At 40.6% G+C, this 16,894-nt stretch overlaps 1 long non-coding RNA gene across 1 annotated transcript; it reads left to right on the forward strand.

The window, feature by feature from the left end:
- Positions 1 to 12,803: 12,803 nt before the first annotated feature.
- Positions 12,804 to 14,467, forward strand: LOC121537497. The gene is made up of 3 exons (XR_005995084.1): positions 12,804 to 12,868; positions 12,999 to 13,159; positions 13,480 to 14,467. It is a non-coding gene; the product is annotated as an uncharacterized LOC121537497 (long non-coding RNA).
- Positions 14,468 to 16,894: the final 2,427 nt, after the last annotated feature.

Below are 16,894 nucleotides of genomic sequence, written 5' to 3' on the forward strand. Positions count from 1 at the left end.
GAAAAGCGCTTTGCAAACGTAATACATTATTATTATTATTATTATTACTGCCCAGAGTCTAGATACTTGTGGAGATCTGAGGGGGATTGATGGGTGGTGACATGGTGAGAGCTCCACCTAACCCTCTGATAGGCTTGGTGGAATTTTGGCGGTATTGCTTACACCTGTCCAATCCTCTCAGATCTACACAAGTGTATAGGGGCAGGGGCTAGGGGTTGTTTCTGGACAGGACCCTACAAACCTTTGGGTGTGTGGTGGACCTACAGCACGAACCTTGAGGCATTGGTTGGATGTTAAATTCCATTGCTATACACACATATATTTGCATAGGTGTAAGCTGGACACACCCATGGTACCCTATCAGGCTGATCAGACAGTTTTGGGTAGCTGGAGACTACTTTAAACAGTGAAAGGATATATTTATATGTATACTATTCACACCCTTGCTTCATTCCAGCTAGTTAGATGTGCAACCACCCACTAACTATAGATAGGGGCATATCTCTAGTCTAGCAACAGATACTGTTGTTTTGGCTGTATGGCATCATTGAATAAGATTACTAATGGTTAGCTAGGTAGCTAGGATATATCAGTCAGGATATATCAGTCAGCTAACCATTTACAGTAACAGCAGTTTATTAATAAAATCGTATGCAGAAATCTTACCTCATCTTGGCACTGTGGCACGTATGGGCAGTTATTAATCAATTAATTAATAGATAATAGATTCATAAATACATAGAATAGAGTTAGAAGATTGAACTCCTACTTTGAAAGGACAGGAAGTGTTGGCTGTGCACTTGACCAATGATAGGCATTCCAAATGTAACCCCACCCACATGTGAACATTGAAATATCAAGTTGTTTTTTGGTTTTGTATGGAAAAACAAAACATGGCAATTTTAAATTTTTTGATTACTATTCAAAAACAAATAAACGATTGATTTGTTTTAACAAACGATCAAAACGTACACGGACCGTTATCTTACCTCAGGACTCTTGACTTAATGTTGTCCATGACATAGGCTAATTAGCTTGACCGCCATTACAATATAGACCCCAAAATGTCAAGCCTCGAGATCAACATTAATTCCCACACTTTGACTGTTGTTCAGTCTTGTGCATTATCACACCAGCTCTTTATCACTTGACTGCCATTAAGAAAATCCTTTCCTGAATGAGCTGATGTTGCGCAATAATGTCCCTACCTAACTAAACAGCCAGACATCAAAAGGGCATTATTAGTCATGTTAAAGTTACTCTTTCTGTTAGAAGCATTCAATTTTGCAATTGCATAATTATTTTGGATATGTGTGCCGGTGACAACTGTTTTCACACCATAACATAAGGAGATACTAAATGTTACAAGGTACAGTACACTTCTGAGATCTCCATAAAAAAAAAGAGTCCAACAGCAATATCCAGGAATTTTACAGCATCAAGTTCAATGTGAGATTCAATTGTTAAATGCTTAGTACATTTAAGTCATTTCGCAGATGCTCTTATCCAGAGCAATTTACAGTTAGTGAGTGCATACATTTTTCATACTGGCCCCCCGTGGGAATCGAACCCACAACCTTGACGTTGCAAGCACCATGCTCTACCAACTGAGCTACAGGAGGGCCGTATATGATATATCGACAAACAACAGTATCATAAATGTACAGTGGCTTGCGAAAGTATTCACCCCCCTTGGCATTTTTCCTATGTTGTTAACTCACAACCTGGAATTAAAATGGATTTTTTGGGGGGTTTGTATCATTTGATTTACACAACATGCCTACCACTTTGAAGATGCAAAATAAAAAAAATTGTAAAACAAACAAGAATTAAGATTTAAAAAACAGAAAACTTGAACGTGCATAACTATTCACCCCCCCTCCCCCAAAGTCAATACTTTGTAGAGCCACCTTTTGCAGCAATTACAGCTGCAAGTCTCTTGGGGTATGTCTCTATAAGCTTGGTACATCTAGCCACTGGGATTTTTGCCCATTCTTCAAGGCAAAACTACTCCAGCTTCTTCAAGTTGGATGGGTTCTGCTGGTGTACAGCTATCTTTAAGTCAAACCACAGATTCTCAATTGGATTGAGGTCTGGGCTTTGGCTAGGCCATTCCAAGACATTTAAATGTTTCACCTTAAACCACTCAAGTGTTGCTTTAGCAGTATGCTTAGGGTCATTGTCCTGCTGGAAGGTGAACCTCTGTCCCAGTCTCAAATCTCTGGAAGACTGAATCAGGTTTCCCTCAAGAATTTACCTGTATTTAGCGCCATCCATCATTCCTTCAATTCTGACCAGTTTCCCAGTCCCTGCCGATGAAAAACATCCCCACAGCATGATGCTGCCACCACCATGCTTCACTGTGGGGATGGTGTTCTCGGGGTGATGAGAGGTGTTGGGTTTGCGCCAGACATAGCGTTTTCCTTGATGGACAAAAAGCTGAATTTTAGTCTCATCTGACCAGAGTACCTTCTTCCATATGTTTGGGGAGTCTCACACATGCCTTTTGGCGAACACCAAATGTGTTTGCTTATTTTTTTCTTAAAGCAATGGCTTTTTTCTGGCTCTGTGGAGTGTACGGCTTAAAGTGGTCCTATGGACAGATACTCCAATCTCCACTGTGGAGCTTTGCAGCTCCTTCAGGGTTATCTTTGGTCACTTTGTTGCCTCTCTGATTAATGCCCTCCTTGCCTGGTCCGTGAGTTTTGGTGGGCGGCCCTCCCTTGGCAGGTTTGTTGTTGATATTTTTTATAACCCAACCCTGATCTGTACTTCTCCACAACTTTGTCCCTGACCTGTTTGGAGAGCTCCTTGGTCTTCTGGTGCTGCTTGCTTGGTGGTGCTCCTTGCTTAGTGGTGTTGCAGACTCTGGGGTCTTTCAGAACAGGTGTATATATACTGAGATCATGTGACAGATCATGTGACACTTAGATTGCACACAGGTGGACTTTATTTAACTAATTATGTGACTTCTGAATGTAATTGGTTGCACCAGATCTTATTTAGGGGCTTCATAGCAAAGGGGGTGAATACATATGCACGCACCACTTTTCCGTTATTTATGTTTTAGAATTTTTTGAAACAAGTAATTTTTTTCATTTCACTTCACCAATTTGGACTATTTTGTGTATGTCCATTACATGAAATCCAAATAAAAATCAATTTAAATTACAGGTTGTAATGCAACAAAATAGGAAAAACACCAAGGGGGATGAATACTTTTGAAAGGCACTGTAGGTGTTCCTCTTGTCCAGGTGGGAGAGGGCAGTGTGGAGTGCAATAGAGATTGCATCATCTGTGGATCTGTTGGGGCGGTATGCGAAATGGAGTGGGTCCAGGGTGTCTGGGATGATGGTGTTGATGTGATCCATGACCAGCCTTTCAAAGTAGTTCATGGCAACAGATGTGAGTGCTATGGGGCGATAGTCATTTAGACAATTCACACATTCACAATACATGACTCATTTGTCTCAATGCTAAAATATCCTTCTTTATCCTGTCTCCTCCCCTTTATCTACACTGATTGAAGTGGATTTAACAAGTGACATCAATAAGGGATCATAGCTTTCACCTGGATTCACTTGGTCGGTCTATGTCAGGGAAAGAGTAGGTATTCCTAATGTTTTGTACACTCAGTGTATTACCTCAATCACCTCAACTACCTCGTATCTCCAGCACATTGACTCAGTACCGGTACTCCTTGTATATAGCCTCGTTATTGTTATTTTATTGTGTTATTATTTCCTTTTTTATTTGTGCAAATGTTCTTACTTTTTAACTCTGCATTGTTGGGAAAGGGCTTGTTCCTAATATTTTGACACTCAGTGAATATTATCAATGTCCTTGTTCAGAAAAACATAGGATATTACAGTTCTTCAGGTCCCATTGATAGGATAGTCTCGAACGAAGCTCATCCAGTTTTTCCTCCAGTGATTGTACGTTCGCCAATAGAACGGAGGGTAGTGGCGATTTATTTATTCGCCGATGTAGTTTCATCAGGGTGCCCGCACGTCGGCCTTTCTTGCGCTGTCTCTTTCTTTTCTGGGTTATGGGAATTAGGGCCTGGTCTGGGGTGAGCAGTATGTCCTGCGCCGCCGACTCGTTGAAGTTGAAATCTTCATCCAAATCGAGGTTAGTGATCGCTGTTCTGATGTCCAGAAGATTCTTATATTTTTCAAAGGATAATAGCTTTATACAACGACACAGGCGATGGAAATAATTGAATAATAATGATAATAGTGCATCATCATGATGATCCTTCTTACCTAGGCTTTGCCCTGACAGGTAGTAAAACAGTAAGCCTGCAAGATGACACTAGAGATGACGGGTAATGCTGATGACCAAAGTCGACCGATCAGCCCGCCACAAGGAGTTGCTAGAACACAATGAGACAAGGACATCCCGGCCGGCCAAACCCTCCCCTAACCCGGACAACGCTGGGCCAATTGTGTGCCGTCCCATGGGTCTCCCGGTCGCAGCCGGCTGTGACATAGCTTGGGATCGAACCTGGGGCTGCAGTGGCGCCTTAGCACTCATTGTTGAATTAGCGATTTCCAACTTGTTTATGTCCAATGACCAATGAGCACCGATATGTTTGATCTATAATTTATCTTCGTATGACAAGGACTGAAAAGGATTTGCCAGTAGATTGCCGACTTGATGCATGATGATGACTGCTTGTCTAGCTTGCTAGCTAAGATTATGAAAGTATGATGTTGACATCAATCAAAGTTTAGCTAGATATAACATGACTTGACGTCATTCTATCTGTGGCCAATGACCTTGAGCCTTCTTGATGGGCACTTCTAATGTACTGTAAGTCTATGGCAGCACCCAAGGGGCTTGAAATTTCGAGCTCTACCCGTAGATTTTGCGGTGACGTAGTGTCCCCGTGAGTGACAGAACACTGAGCCAATCACGGCGCAACTAGAGAACATTACCAACGCCTCCGCTCTGTATTTTCTGCTGGCTGCCCGACCACCACAGAAAGCACTGAGCTAGGCTGAAACACCTACATTTTGGAGCTGCCTTACTCAAGAAGGCAATAAAGAGACCATGTTTGTATGCGACTTTATTAACTCAATTATATATATTTTTTACATTGTTTGCAATCTGATATGTGACACGTATTAATGCCAAAATAACATGCAAAACTGAAAAAATCACCTGGGGTGATCATCAGCAGTATGCACCGTACCCGGCAGACAACTAACCTGAGACAGTTCAAGTCAGGACAAGTCAGCCTTTGTTGTTTGCTCAGGTAATATCATGTATCAGTCCCTTTTTTCCCCACTAAATCCATACTTTAAAAAAAATTATTTGCACATTATGTTGCTGAAGCATGAATGTTATTAGATTTTTCCAATGCAGGAAGTGTCAAGGCCAGGCTGGTGGATCACAGAGACTGTCACGTTCGTTCAAGGACGGGTCAGACCAAGGCGCAGCGTGATATGCGTACATGTTTATTCAACTGATAAACACACGACAAAACAATAAACAAACTAAACGTGAAGCCCTACGGCTAACAAACAATACAAGCCTCCAACACGGAACAAGATCCCACAACTACCTAGTGCCAATAGGCTGCCTAAGTATGATCCCCAATCAGAGACAACGAGCGACAGCTGCCTCTGATTGGGAACCACACCGGCCAACATAGAAATACACATACTAGATAACACACCTAGAAAATACACAACATAGATTATACACACCCTGACTCAACATATAAGAGTCCCCTGAGTCAGGGCGTGACAGAGACAGATGCTCAGGCAACTTAGAGATATTCTACGAAGGTCAGTTTGTAATAGTGCTCTCCAGACCCAAGATGTCCAAAACACAATCTGCATAGAGCTAGGTTGTGGACAGGCTGTAAAACCTATCCCGTTCTTGCTGGTCCCCAATGCTCTGGCATGTTGTTAGTTTAAATGTTTTTATCATGCTTTTAACATCTGAGTCAAAACTAGTGAATATATTGTTTAAAGTGTATCATAATAGCTGTTTTTATTATGTGTAATCATGACCAACATGGAATTTGAAGCTAACTTTCTTTACTATTCAAAATCTTCATGTAAGTAATTATGTACACAATAACTGGTTTGTCTTTTGCAAAAGCAGGATCTTAATTTGACCAGTTTCTCACACCAGGAAAATAATCCTGCAGCAATAGGAAATGTGAATTATTGTGCGGATTGTAGTTAATGGACATTTTTGTAGGGGTTGATACATTTTTTGTTAAGTTGATAGATTTGATACAAGTCTGACACTTTAAAGTGGAAATGACAAACTTTAGAAGCCTTTTTAAACCTTAAATACACTACAAGTTTGCATTTCCTGTTGTGCAGGAAATTTCATGAAACAACAGGATGATCAAATTAAGATCCTACATCTGTAATTTGGGGCCCTTGCATTCTTTACACTGTATCAGCCATCTAAATAGGAATTTACATGAGGTGTTCCTCATATACAGTCCATTCGGAAAGTATTCAGACCCCTTGACTTTTTCCACATTTTGTTATGTTACAGCCTTATTCTAAAATTGATTAAATTGTTTTTTCTCCCCTCATCAATCTACACACAATACCCCATAATGACAAAGCAAAAACAGTTTTTCAGATTTCTTTGCAATTAAAAAAAATAAAATACAATGAAATATCAAATTTACATAAGTATTCAGAACCTTTACTCAGTACTTTGTTCAAGCACCTTTGGCAGCGATTACAACTTCAAGTGTACTTGGGTATGACGCTACAAGCTTGGCACACCTGTATTTGGGGAGTTTCTCCCATTCTTCTCTGCAGATCCTCTCAAGCTCTGTCAGGTTGGATGGGGAGCGTCACAGCACAGCTATTTTCAGGTCTCCCCAGAGATGTTAGATCGGGTTCAAGTCCGGGCTCTGGCTGGGCCACTCAAGGAACTTCAGAGACTTGTCCCGAAGCCACTCCTGCGTTGTCTTGGCTCTGTGCTTAGGGTCATTGTCCGGTTCGAAGGTGAACCTTCTCCCCAGTCTGAGGTCCTGAGCGCTCTGGAGCAGGTCTTCATCAAGGATCTCTCTGTACTTTGCTCCGTTCATCTTTCCCTTGATCCTGACTAGTCGTCTCTGCCACTGAAAAACATCCCCACAGCATGCGGCTTCCACCACCATGCTTCACCATCAGGATGGTGCCAGGTTTCCTCCAGACGTGACGCTTGGCATTCAGGGCAAAGAGTTCAATCTATGTTTCATCAGACCAGAGAATCTTGTTTCTCATGGTCTGAGAGTCCTTTAGGTGCCTTTTGGCAAACTCCAAGCGGGCTGTCATGTGCCTTTTACTGAGGAGTGGCTTCCGTCTGGCCACTCTACCATATTGGTGGAGTGCTGCAGAGATGGTTGTCCTTCTGGAAGTTTCTCCAATCTCCACAGAGGAACTCTGGAGCTCTGTCAGAGTGACCATCGGGTTCTTGGTCACCTCCCTGACGAAGGCCCTTCTCCCCGGATTGCTCAGTTTGGCCGGGTGGCCAGCTCTAGGAAGTCTTGGTGGTTCCAAACTTCTTCCAATTAAGAATGATGGAGGCCACTGTGTTATTGGGGACCTTCAATGCTGCGGACATTTTTTGGTACCCTTCCCCAGATCTGTGCCTCGACACAATCCTGTCTCGGAGCTCTATGGACAATTCCTTCGACTTCAAGGCTTGATTTTTGCTCTGACATGCACTGTCAACTGTGGAACCTTATATAGACAGGTGTGTGCCTTTCCAAATCATGTCCAATCAGTTGAATTTACCACAGGTGGAATCCAATCAAGCTGTAGAAACATCTCAAGGATGATCAATGGAAACAGGATGCACCTGAGCTCAATTTCAAGTCTCATAGCGAAGGGTCTGAATACTTATGGAAATATGGAAGGTATTTCTGTTTATTTTTTATTTTTTTTTATGCTAAAAAATCTAAAAACCTGTTTTCGCTTTGTCATTATGGGGTATTGTGTGTAGATTGATGAGGAAAATATGTATTTAATCTATTTTAGAATATGGCTGTAACGTAACAAAATGTGGAAAAGGGGAGAGGATCTGAATACTTTCCGAATGCACTGTGTTCTTTAATGTACCTTGTACTATTTTTTCACAGATTGGAGAAGAATGGTGTTGGAGTTAGGAAAAGGGGCTTGTGAGGGGCAAGTGTTTTTGTGCAGTGAAACAGGCATCTGGGCTGTCAGGAGTGATGGTTGGACTGAGACAGAGGGCAGGGTGTTGTGCACAGACCTGGGCTGTGGGCCTACATAGACCAGTCAGCTGTGGAGAATGCAGGTGACTGTGATCTCTGGTGTGGGAAAAAGTACAGGCAACCCAGAGCCAAAGAGCTTCTGGGTCTGGGAACTAAATGACAGGCCCGCTCAAAACCAGCCGCTTTATGTACGGTGCAAAGGTAAGATAGTGATCAAAGTAATTCAGTTGTATAAGACAAATAATTCCAAAGACTCTTACTGATAATGAAGGTGTGATCCTTGATTCTTCCCCCCACATATCATATTGGTTGATCGTCAAAATAAAAAATGACAACTTTAGTCATTAGTCCTATAGAAAAATATACAGTATACACAATGAGCCTTAGCCCACACTTGGCAGCCTTTGCACACACTAGCTATGAACACAGGGGATATGTCCCAATTATCTCCCCTTCATTCCAAAGTGTTCACTCGCCTTCACTGATCTGAAAGGAAGTGACTTGTATAAGAAATATGGTGAAAACTCCCACTAGACCATGCCTCCAACGATCCAATGCTTTTAGATTTGAGGGAAGTAGTGAACAAGTGCACACTTCAGGAGAAAGGATATATTTTTGGGACACACAATATTTGCTTGAATGTCTTCCCAAATAAACATTGTGGTATTTAAGTTGACAAGATAGGTGATAATACTGCTGAAGGACTGAAGCACCTATATATTATTACACCAATTTTACTGATAGATGATCTCAAGTTAAGCTTGGTAAGCCAAGGTAAGCCTCATAAATGCACTGGGCAGGTGAAATTAAATAACCTTTAATAATAATATGCCATTTAGCAGACGCTTTTATCCAAAGCAACTTACAGTCATGTGTGCATACATTTTTACGTATGGGTGGTCCCGGGGATCGAACCCACTACCCTGGCGTTACAAGCGCCACGCTCTACCAATTGAGCCACAGAGGACCACATTTAACTGTGTGTGTTGAAGTGTGTGTTGCTAACTGGGATGACAGCCACTCCAAAATAGCATGTCAAGAGCAGGAGTGTAGCAACAGCATCTCAATGAAAGCAACCAACAGAAGAAGTCATGATGACACACATTTTGCCAGCTGCATAGGCTCCGAGTCCAAAACAACAAAGGGAAAGTGTCGTGGAGGACTGGTTTCTGTGTCCTGTGCAGGAAATAGTTAAATGTTAACTTTGAAGATGTTTGAAGAGATAACTTATAATGTTGTTAATACAGTAGTGAGTATGTTTCAAACACCATGACAGAAGTTGAGAGTATAGTAAGTGGTCTAACTTTTAATTTATTTTTCAGGTAGTGTGAAATTCAATTCAACTCAGAAGTGTGGAGGAAAAATGTAGATGCTTTATAGTGGCACCTGGGAGTCGGTACAGTGTATCAATTAAAATATTTCACATCAAGAGAAGCTACCCTCCTTTGCAAGTGACTAAGTGTGGCAGTCCACAAGAACACACACTGGATCAGACTGAACAGCCTGATGAAAAGAAGACATACCAAAGACAGCTCTCGAATGCACCACTGATAATGTCTTACAGCATTGTGTCCACCAGAAGACGTGGAAAGGCCAAACCTGGTGAAATCTATTGTGAAGGTACTGTAATAATCTACTTTAGTTGTTCAAAGTACTAATTTCCAATTTTTCATGTTGTAAGTAGCTATAGCTGGATGTGGGAGGTAACCTTTCCTCAAATCTTTCTATGCACTTCAAATAGTGTACTGTCTATGTCTTATAATACACTACATTACCAAAAGTATGTGGACACCTGCTCGTCGAACATCTCATTCCAAAATCATGGGCATTAATATGGAGTTGGTCCCCCCTTTGCTGCTATAACAGCCTCCACTCTTCTGGGAAGGCTTTCCACTAGATGTTGGAACATTGCTGCAGGGACTTGCTTCCAACTCAGCCACAAGAGCATTAGTGAGGTTGGGCACTGATGTTGGGTGATTAGGCCTGGCTCACAGTCGGCGTTCCAATTCATCCCAAAGGTGTTCGATGGGGTTGAGGTCAAGGCTCTGTGCAGGCCAGTCAAGTTCTTACACACCGATCTCGACAAACCATTTCTGTATGGACCTCGCTTTGTGCACAGGGGCATTGTCATGCTGAAACAAGAAAGGGCCTTCCCCAAACTGTTGCCACAAAGTTGGAAGCACAGAATCATCTAGAATGTCATTGTATACTGTAGCGTTAAGATTTCCCTTCACTGGAAATAAGGGGCCTAGCCTGAACCATGAAAAACAGCCCCAGACCATTATTCCTCCTCCACCAAACTTTACTGTTGGCACTATGCATTCAGGCAGGTAGCGTTCTCCTGGCATCTGCCAAACCTGGAGTCGTCCGTTGGACTGCCAGATGGTGAAGCCTAATTCATTACTCCAGAGAACGCGTTTCCACTGCTCCAGAGTCCAATGGCGGCGAGCTTTACACCACTTCAGCCGACGCTTGGCATTGCGCATGATGAACTTAGGCTTGTGTGCGGCTGCTCGGACATGGAAACCCATTTCATGAAGCTCCCAACGAACAGTTCTTGTGCTGACATTGCTTCCAGAGGCAGTTTGGAACTCGGTAGTGAGTGTTACAACTGAGGACAGACGATTTCAGCACTCGGCGGTCCCTTTCTGTGAGCTTGTGTGGCCTACCACTTCGAGGCTGAGACATTGTTGCTCCTAGATGTTTCCACTTCACAATAACAGCACCTACAGTTGACCAGGGCAGCTCTAGCAGGGCAGAAATTTGACGAACTGACTTGTTGGAAACGTTGAAAGTCACTGAGCTCTTTGGTAAGGCCATTCTACTGCCAATGTTTGTCTATGGAGATTGCATGGCCATGTGCTCGATTTTATACACCTGTCAGCAACGGGTGTGACTGAAATAGCCGAATCCACTAATTTGAAGGGGTGTCCACATACTTTTGTATGTATAGTGTATTTCTCCGGTTATCCAGTCCAACAGCCCATTACTCAGATCCCCATCAACTTTATTGTTCGTCTGTGCCTTGGGGTGTTGTCTCTGGTCATTGCAGCTCATGGTCGTTGCTCTCTTTCTCTTCCTGCGAGGTCGATTTGTAACCAGGGTCAAGTGTAAGTGCACTTATGTCATTTCAACACCTACAAATAATACTGTAGGTATTTACCAACTAAAGTCACTAAAGTACAATAGCTATGTCGAAGGAAACCTTTGTAAACATTTGCAATTATCTGTGTCTATGTCGCAACAGCTTTAAAAAATATATATAATATGAAAGTACCCTAAAGTGTTATACCCTGTAGATCTTAAACACATGACAAATGCGTCTGTACAATTGAGTTGCCACCAGAGGGCAGTCAGTGAACACTTTGACAGCGTAGTCTAAAATAGTAGCATCATGTGGCATTGAATGAAATGTTATGTAATATGTGAAAACAAAAACTCAAATGCATTGACATATGTTTTCTTAATATGTATGCATTCGAGAGACACTGAGAAGGTTTTGAGTAGAGTCATATTTTTGATCCAGCAAGATTCTCAGTGAGAAATGAGTCTGCTTTTGAGAGTGGAGACTTTGAGGATGTTGAGACCAATGGAAATGAAATGTTCAGACCAATAGAAATGAGAGACTTGAAACGACATGGTGAGTTCAATCCTTTTTTGTTAAAACAACACCACAAACATGCATGTCATTAAAATGATCAGAATTTTCATTAAGAAAACTCAATACATATAAATTAAACATGATATAGTATTTATATTCACAGCTTACTGTAGCAGAGAGAGAACCCTGTCAAAAGATAGATGACAAATAAAATAAAATAAAATATTATTTGTCACATACACGTGTTTAGCAGATGTTATAGCGGGTGTAGCGAAATGCTTGTGCTTCTAGCTCCGACAGTGCAGTAATATCTAACAATTTCACAACATATACCCAATACACACAAAACTAGTAAGGAATGGGATTTAAGAATATATACATATATGGACAAGCAATGACAGAGCGGCATGGACTAAGATAAAGTAGAATATTATAGAATAGAATACAGTATATACATATGAGATGAGTAATGCAAGATATGTAAACATCATTAAAGTCACTAGTGTTCCAGAAAGGATTACTTTTGTAATGATAAGAAGTGAAGTATTGTTGGTGCAGTGCTCTCTTTTTTAAAACGTATTTTCTGACTTTATTGAACAGATAGAGTATGACAGTGGGGAAAGATAAAGAGAGGTTGTGTCAAAGGGCAGTAGGCTGGAGGCTGCGGCATTAACGCTAGACCAGCCCGGCCACTGTGCAGTGCAGTCTTGCTATACTGTACCATCACATCGTTCTCTGTATCGTCGTTCCAACAGGATCAGAGAGTGGTGGAGACAAGGAAAATTGCAGGCGAAGTGGTGTGTCTTCCCTGTCCTACGATGACATTGCTGAGGAGGAGAGCCTTCCAGCTCAACCCTTAACCAGTGGAAGATATGGAACCAGTAGCCGAGACCCAGGAGCAGGAGCAGGAGCTGGGGCAGGAGCAGGAGCAGGAGCAGGAGCAGGAGCAGGAGCAGGAGCAGGAGCAGGAGCAGGAGCAGGAGCAGGAGCAGGAGCAGGAGCTGGGGCAGGAGCTGGGGCAGGAGCAGGAGCAGGAGCAGGAGCTGGAGCTGCTGCTAACCATGGTAAAAACACTGTAAAATAAATCCCCAGCTCAGATACATACATACAGTGTATATACAGTACATACATACATTAACGTGTTGTTTCTTTATGTGCTGCTCTGAACTAAATGTTTTGCTGGACACCTACGAGGTGGAGGAAGAGCCACAGGAGAGCTACGATGATGTGGTGTCGATGACCATGACAGCTGAGGAGACCAGAGAGGAGGTTGCAGAGGCCCTTGAGAGACCCAAACCCAAGGACCTGGAGATCCATGATGATGAGGAGGATTACCTGGAACCTGATGGATAGGGGTGAGCAACATGGAGGCTTGACATGATCTGTTGTCAAACAGAAGTATGAGAGGGTGATTATGGTGTTTTGATTACGTTTTTATATTGGCACTTTGCATCGTTCTCATACATGAGAGAAATAAACGTTTTTCGTATGTAGTAATTAGCTAGTAATTTGGCACTTTTTTCATGTCATGTAAAATTTGTATGGTATGGTTAAAAAAAAAAAAAATAGATAAAACATGTTAACGCATCAAATTATTTTGAATATTTTATATTTATTAAACTTGCCATTTCAAATGTCTTGTGAAGGATATCAAAGAAACCCAATCTCTTTTTAGGATCCCAAAGTTGGCGTCAAAAATCTGAGTACCTGCATAAGAACCTCACGTTCCATTTTCATCAGTCCACATATAATATCGCTGTGTCTTTTTCATATATGAAGATACAATTATTTGAATTACTTGACTTTTTTTGTCTCTAACATTTTATATTGTTTCAAATGTTTTGATTAGTTTGACATGTTTTGATTCGTTTGTTGTGCCATGGCCTGTAAAGCAGAAATGATTGACACAGAACAGAATCAATAGTGTCTGTCTCACAACAACACATGTATTAATGAAACATGATCTTGCTATGTGGTAGTTTCTTCCATAAGGAACAGCATGTGAAATTATCAATTGCTTTTTATGCGTCAAAGCTCATAGCCAACAGCTGTTTTTCAATTACTTTTATCGTACATTTTTTTACTACTTTTAGCATTTATAAATGTAAAATTTGAAACATTTTTATTTGTAATTGCAAATAATGATGTTGTTTTTGTTCTTCTCTTCAACTTCTCAGTATTTATGTGTTTATGAAAGTTATTATTCAGATTTTACACCAATAATCATTTCAATGTTAGATTTCTTTCCTTTTGAATTTATTAGATTTTAAGGCTTAGAAAATATGAAAGTAGTTGTTCACGGGGTTTATCTCATAGCTATGTATTTTATTTGTTTAAACATGTTTGTTTAGTGTTTTGTTTTCTCTATGAAATCATGTTTGAGATTTGGTGATTGGAATTTTAAGAATATTGTCAATGGGGGGAAAATAAAACATTCAGTGTAAAATAGAAAACTAACTTAAATTTGAAAAGTAAAACAAAGTTGAGATGATGATGAGAGGTATAAAATGAATTCCAATTAAGAATACTTCCACTGATTATTTGATGTACAGTGTCAGATTTTTTAAATTATGTAATTTACTTTTGAAGAAAATGAAAATGCTTTAATAATGTACTGTGCTGTCAGTAATGTTTTTTGAGAGGATACTGAATTATTGGCTTTATTGATGCTGTCATGTTTATAAAACATTTTACATTATGAAATGATTCAAATGATGGTAATATTTTTTTTAAATAATGGTCTGCATATTTTGAAGGTTTACAATGCCTAACAATATGAACATTTAGAGAAGGGATACACAGTATGTAAGTGTTAAAGGCCCAGTGCAATCAAAAACGTGATTTTCCTGTGTTTTATACATATTTTCACACTATGAGTTTGGAGCAATACCGTGAAATTGTGAAAATGATGATAATGCCCTTTTAGTGTAAGAGCTGTCTGAAATTTCAGCCTGTTTTGGTGGGATGGAGTTTTGACCAGCCTGGTGACATCATTATACAACGGGTGGGTCCAATCCTGGATGCTGATTGGTTAAAACCGCATTCAGCCTGTGTCTGTTCCACAAGTTACCACCGGCTAAATCTATGACGTTGAAATGCCTATTTACTCTGTTCCATCTGACTGCGAAATCCATTGTCTCATCAGCTCAGCCAGGCAATTTATATGCTAGATCTACACTATGAAAAGCATCTAGACATTATCACCCATTTCTTTTAGACTAGCATTTAGTTTTCAACAGCGGAGATTTGTAATAACCTTGCTGTCTCTCCGACATTTGCAACATTGTTTCAATATTGAAATTCAATCTCCAGCTGTCCTATGTGGTAATAAACGTGTCGGAAGTCGAGATGAGACAGACAGGCTGGCAGCTTTTCTCAGACAGTCGAAATCATGAATCAGCATCATTTGTATAGATATATACAAAGAAATGTCAATAGAAAACACGAAATGCAGCTAGTTTGCTGTCATTCCAACTTCAATTTGAAGTGATTGTGTTAGCTGTGTAGTTGGCTATCTCTTCTGAACAGTGGCCTGGCGAGAGAGCAAATGTTCTATGCCAGGCGAAATTGCACATCATTAGCTCATTGTTATGGATGTATCCCAAAAAAATCACTAGAAAACAGCCTAAACAAATGCAAATGCAGCTACTTTGATGTTATTCTGGCTTCACTGTTTGATGTCACTGTTTTATCCACAGTTTTCTACCTAGCAAAGAAGGGTTAAGAACATTTGGACGACTGGGTTGCGTCCATAGATTCAGAACCAATAGAACGAACGACCAGCCGGCTTGGGTAGCAACCCTAGATTTGTGTCGGGACTATATCTTGTGGCAGGAGGAAATAGTATGAATAAATAACGTTTTTAATGAAAAAATCGACTTAGTCTCGGGCAACACCCGTGCCAATCTATCCTCCAAACACCGGCTTCTCGATCATTATCACTTAAATAAGATAGAGTTCCAAACCCCTCTGCCAATAACAACTGGTTTTGAGTTTTCCCCTCCCCACTCAGACCACTCCCAGACAATCCGAGCAAAATTCTTGCTTGAGAAATTGCTCTTTGCTAAGAAGCTATTTTTGTTTCTTTTAGAATCTTAATTGAAAACAATCACAGTAAGGTACTTAATTGTTACCCCAGAAATAATTTAATATTGAGATAAAAACGGCTGCATTGGACCTTTAACAATACTGTGAAAAAGAACAATAAATTAATCTGTGTTAGACTGTTATATTGTTGTCTACTGTGCACACTGACTGCAAACAGGATCAGTTGCTCGAGATCCAGGAGATTGCTTTCGTGTTGTGTATTAAACTGTATGTTTTTAAACATCTATAGTTTGATATTCAGCATAAAAGCCATTTACCATCACATCACATTCTCTCAGGCAAACTAAAATAATTCTGTGACACAGCCTGTTACACCTACAAAAAATATTCCCATGACCAACTATTCTGTTTCTTATGAGAAGACTGATATAATGTCCCTTTACGGGAGAAACATACAGTACAGCAGCATCCCGTGACCATGAGTGTCAACCTTCAGAGAGCTTTATGTGTTGCCAGGAGTTATTCAGGTCCCAGGACTGAGGATATACCCAGCGGGACTAATTTGTAAGTGGTGGTCCTAGTGTTATATGTAAACATTACACCCAGCCTCCCACTCTACTAGGGGGCTCTTGTAAGGGTAGGGACGCAGGATTAAAAAGGCTGCAGGGATGGAAACGTAAATAGAACAGAGTACATACCAATATTTAAGAGAGGGGATAAAATGTTCACTCTGGGCTTGATTTTGTCTCCATACTGCAAAGAGGAATTTCTCTTACAGCAATCCCTGTTACCTATGTATCTTGGCATGGATTTCAATTTGACTTTGCTTTTTTGATTGCATAAGCATGCTCTTAAATATACCGACAGTGTGTTCGGTATCTCTTTACATTGAATGTTTTGTCTAACAGCACTGAGGCCATAGTCATGATAAAATGGTTTATCACTTTTTGGGGGGATTAGAGTAAATTTAGAGTCTGGAAGTGAATTTAATAATGTGTGAATTTAATAATTTAATAATAAAAGTGAATTGAATAATTAAACTT

This window comes from Coregonus clupeaformis, chromosome 24 (assembly GCF_020615455.1).
Source record: "Coregonus clupeaformis isolate EN_2021a chromosome 24, ASM2061545v1, whole genome shotgun sequence".
Classification (NCBI taxonomy): domain Eukaryota; kingdom Metazoa; phylum Chordata; class Actinopteri; order Salmoniformes; family Salmonidae; genus Coregonus; species Coregonus clupeaformis.